Source organism: Barbatula barbatula (genome assembly GCF_947034865.1).
Source record: "Barbatula barbatula genome assembly, chromosome: 15".
In the NCBI taxonomy this organism is placed as follows: Eukaryota; Metazoa; Chordata; class Actinopteri; order Cypriniformes; family Nemacheilidae; genus Barbatula; species Barbatula barbatula.
In genome coordinates, this window is record NC_136778.1 from 21,774,638 (window position 1) to 21,779,944 (window position 5,307).

Consider the following 5,307-nt stretch of genomic DNA (forward strand, 5'->3'; position numbering starts at 1 on the left):
ATATGACCTGGAAAATTGAAAACAAAAAGCCAAATGAATTGTACAAATACCAAACTACAGTATTTGTAAAATGCCAAAACAACTAACAGCAATGAAACATCAAATCATACATTCATTGTTTTACGATCCGGCATGCTGTCATATCTTTAAAATAATCTTGACAAAGTTGAAATTAAAACCCTATTTAAATGAGGCATATATTCATTTATTCATATATGTATTTTCTTAAATAAATAATGTATATTTGGCATTAGATTCATCCTCGTTATTGATATATTTAATGATTCAAAACAAGTCAACAACTCATTATTATAGCCTATTTCATACTTAACAAGAGGTCTCACTTATTACAACCACTTTACTTAGATGTGCTGTAAAACATAAATGAAAATCCCTCCCCTTAACAAATAAACCATGATTATTATTCTGGTAAACCTTTCGGGGGAAATAAATCTGCCTGGAGACTCAACAGACCCCATCGTCCTTAAAGCATCCGTTAAATAAGGACCATTACTTTTATACGTAACCTACCAGCAAAGCAAGGATGTCAAATGATGTCCGTCGTGATCATGTAATCCTTCAGGTTATTGCTGGAAAGGCAGCGAAACATTCAAACGTCTACACAGCCCAAACCACATTCGGCTGCCTACAATACTACCACGATTTCTATACAGAGAAGCCTGGAATAGGTTTAACAACAAATGAACGGGACGGGAAGGGGAGAGAAGAGCTGATAAATCATCTTTAAGCAGTTATTTTGTAATCACTGTTAGGCCAGAAAATGTATTCGTGACAAAGGCGAACGGTGAGGCCTTTACACTATTGACCACGTTGTGTTTATGTCTGTGTTGATTGTCGTGGTAAAACCAGCCTGCGCCTCTATGAACCCAACTCTTTGACAAAGTGAAGCACCAGTTTTTAACCTCTCAAATGTCTCATTCATGGATGTTTACATTGTTTCACATTTTCAGTTTCAGTAAAAGAAATGGCAGCATTGTTCATAGAACAATAGCCGTCGTTGCATTATTGAGGATCTGACCCTCGAAGAGGAGGATCGTAAACTAGAGAAACCTATTAAAGGGCTTCCCTGCAGTGCGGTAAACTTCAAGTGGCAGCGCAGTATGTTTTTTTCTCATGGCGTATAGTGTTTAACGTGTCATTTTTTATATCATCGGCGGCCGCAACTTCAAAGCAGAATATTTTGAGGGCGTATGGTGAGTAAAGAATTAGCGAATTTGTGTTACAGTTGATTTGCCATCAAGAAACTAAAAAAGTGTCCCAACTTAAAGGAACAGTTCACCCAAAAAAATAAAATTCTGTTATTATTTACCCTCGAGATATCTGTATCAATGTATAAGTTCTGTTGAACACACAATAAGATACTCTCAAGAATGTAGGAGAGCGAACAGTTCTGGGGCACCATTGACTACGTAGTTGTACTATATCAATGGTGCCGGAGAACGGTTTGCTAACAAGCATTCTTCCAAATATCTTTCTCTGTGTTCATCACTACATAGACATTTATACACACGTGGAACAATTTGAGGGCAAGTAAATGAAGAGAGATATTTTGTTCCTTTAACCAGACCAGCAAGACCAGTGCCAAACAAGCATAAACCAGATCATGCTTATCTTTTCAGCAGGGTTGCAAAGTCGTTCCTTAATAAAAGGATTTCACAATAAATGGGCATAAAAAATACTTTCCGTTAATAAGTGTCTCTTCTGAAATTCAGAAAGTCAGACTAGAGCTGCTGCATAGTAGAAAAGCGGGACAGATCGCTCTGTTTGCTCCGAACCTGCCACGGTAGCGTCCTGCCGTTGATACCATGCGTTAAGAGGTAATAACACCACGCGCCTGCCATTTATTTTTACACTATTGCACCTTCTGGCAAGTCTGGAAAGTGTGTGAGCATGACGCTGGCCAAGAGCGTCGGTCTAATACTGTATTCGATTTTGTAGAGATGAACGAGCCCTCTTGAGTCTGTCGTAACAGATAGAAGTCAAAACTGAAGTAATCTGCATCGAACGCCTTCCTAACTCTTCAGGCTGCCCGAAAATGCCAACAAACTCATCCGTAGAAACACGTTTGTTGGGCAATGTGAACTAGCCTCTGGACCTCAATCCACGGCTGTAGCTATCACGGTGTAGGCTGGAAAGGATTCGGGAAAGGCCCCACAACTTTTTTTTTAAGTAGGCCAAAGCAACATACAGTACAGACAGAGGGTCCGGGAATCCTTTAACCACAGCCGGCTTCCACGTGGATCAATCATTTCCCAATATTAATACTCGACACGTCACCATCACGCGGTCCTGCTCAAACACAGAACTTGCACACAACAATCCAAGAGACGGAACTCAAATTGTCACAATATCAGTCATCTGCTGGTCAATGATCCACCGGTCATGCGTCGACACCTCCGGGCTATAAAATGATTTGAAATGCATGAAACGTCCCAAATCACGTCAAATACTACAGCAGTCCTTAAATGTCATGCAAATCGTCTCCTTCATTATAAGGCACCTATGGATGTTTCCACCTTTTATAAATCATTGAAATCTGCTAGATCTCTACTCAAATAAAAAACAACAGACACATGGCACGTGTCAATCGATGGCACTCCATTTCTGAAATGTCTAAAACTATTTACATTTACACAAGCAGCGATACATCTATGCCACGACTTTTCAGAACGACCCCGATGCAATATTCTATGACGATATCTTAAAACAGGGCTGACGTTTGAGGATTCGGGTAATGTTCTCTTAAAGGGACGGTAACTGGAAAAAGAATAATCACTTCATTCATTTATTCAACGTGGGCTGTCAAAAGCATTGAAGTATCATTGAAATGTAGTGCTAAACTGGTCTCCCTCACTGAAGACATTCACAAATTGACTGATATTGTCAATTTGAGTCTGTTGCTTAAACAAAGTTATCGTTTGATTCAGCAAATATAATGTAGATAATATTATGCACTTTTATAATACTTTGATGGTGCGTTTTGTCTTTTTGAAAAGTGACAGCCCCAGTCTCCATTGACTTCCATTATATGCAGAAAGAGGTCAGGACACTTTAAGTCCACCTTACAAAAAATACGTTTGTAACAAAAAAGAATTGTTCGGCGTGTGTGCAATACCTTTAAATAGGGCTAATCTTACAGTATAAACATGAATGGTCCAGACCCAAATATTTAATAAATAATTGAGGAAAAATACATCTGTCCCATGTCACATTTCAACCGTTATGTATTTCTATAAAATGTGCAAGATGACAACCATACTTCTATGTGGCAGCAGCAGTCGGTAGCATGATGTCTGCAAAAACTTCATCAGAACGTTTCCACATTTAGGACAAATTTGGATCTGTACCAATGGGAAAGCTCTGGTTGTTTTCTTTTGAACGTTCTGCAAAACCACAACAGCAATACTGAGCCACAACCTCATTGCACTACACTACCCATTAAACTTTATCTTTCTTATAGAGATCATCACATTTCTGCTGCTTACCCGGCACCTCCACTGTCTCCTTATTCAACATCTTATTTTCTCGCTCGGTACCCAAAGCTCTTGACCACAGGTGAAGGTCGCACAAAAGATGGTCCAGAAAATGAAGAGTTCACCCATCTGCTCACCCTCATTTCATTCTGAACAAAAATAAAGTTAAACTGCAGATTTCTATGCTTTTTCATAAGTTCACGTGTTGTATTTCAAATCTTCCAAAAGCAGAGCCAAAACTGGACTTAAAGTAATAATTCAAGCTCTCAAATATACTTTCATATTGATTTCAGCTGTAGCAAGCAAGAATTTCTTGCAGTTTGGTCAATTGGAGGGTCAAAGTGTAGTAAACTTTTGAAGCAGCATAGATGGTTTCAAAGCAACAACATACAAATGTTACTGCGCATTCTTTTGTGGTCCAAACGTAACTTCCGGTACACATCGGCAAAGAATAGAGTCCCTGTAGATTATTTCTGATAACAAGCAGAAGAAAAACAAGTAAATTACAATAATCTAAAGTATTATTTGGGGTTACTAGTAGAATAATGTTTCCTTGGTTAAGCTTAAATGCGACAAAGTTACACGATCCATTTACTTTATACAATTAAAAAACAACAAAATGCAACAAATTGTTTATTTAATCAAATGTTTATACAATAGAATAAACATTTTAATAGTATTTATCATAAATATAAATAAAATATAAATAGTTAAATTATTAGCCAGACCAATCAACAAACCGGAAGGTAAATTCGGGCCAGGTGCATGTGTCCGATAAAACCGTTTATAGATCATTGTACTTCCTTAAAAACGACAAAATGTTTCAAAGCGTGTCTGAATGACGTAAGGGTGAGTAAATGATCATCTTTGTGTCCTCCTAACCCAACTGTAAGATCAACACTAACCAATACATCCGCTATTCCACAAAAAACGGTTTGGACTGAATTGATCTCCACTATGAAAACGTTTGTTGGCGTTTCTTTACCGTTTCATTTTTTGCAAGAGCAGGGCAGTACATTCACAAGGCTTTTTGCTTAATATGCTGTAAGGCTGCCAGGTAAAGGAAATAGCTCAAAAGCTGGGGATTGCCTTCCGAGTGTACAGTAAGCAGCAGTTACGCTATAAACAGCACTGTTAGCGACGTAGCAAATGACCTGCGAGATTACGCTCGGAACATCTGAATCATTGTCATGCACAGATGTGGGGAAATTACAATTCGACGTTGTGCCAGTAATGTGATAAATAAATGCAACTGTCGTGTTAACAAGCGAACTAATGTAAATAAAAAGAAAATCGCTGCCACCCAACCAGCTCCGTCTGTCCCACATCAAGGTCTCGGCCTGCAAAGCATTTTGCACGAATGCTGAAAAGTGTGGTATACAAAAAATATCCAACGAAAAAGAAACGTGTTTCTTTTCTCAACCAGTGCCGTAATGCATTGAGACACTATGTTAAACCTCCCTTTAAAAAGTCCACAGGTGGTTCATAGTGCTGTGCAGAAAGGAGAGGAAGGGGCATCTACGTTTTAGAGTATAAAGCAGCACCATTTACAGTAATATTATTAAAGTTTCTTATGCACCTTTATATGTCACAGACTACCTTGAGGAAGATTGGCGTTATAAATACTTCTCTGTAAATGTTTTAGTGTGAAACCGACGGTCGAGCAATGAGAGTCGAAGCTTTTACTGTATGACTGAATGATGTCAAGACCTTTCTCATGGGCTGACTCATAGAATAAAAGGATCTAAAAGTGCAGATTAGTCCGGGATTCGACCTAACCTTTGCCCTTGGTCAAGCCCTAAAACTCAACTTC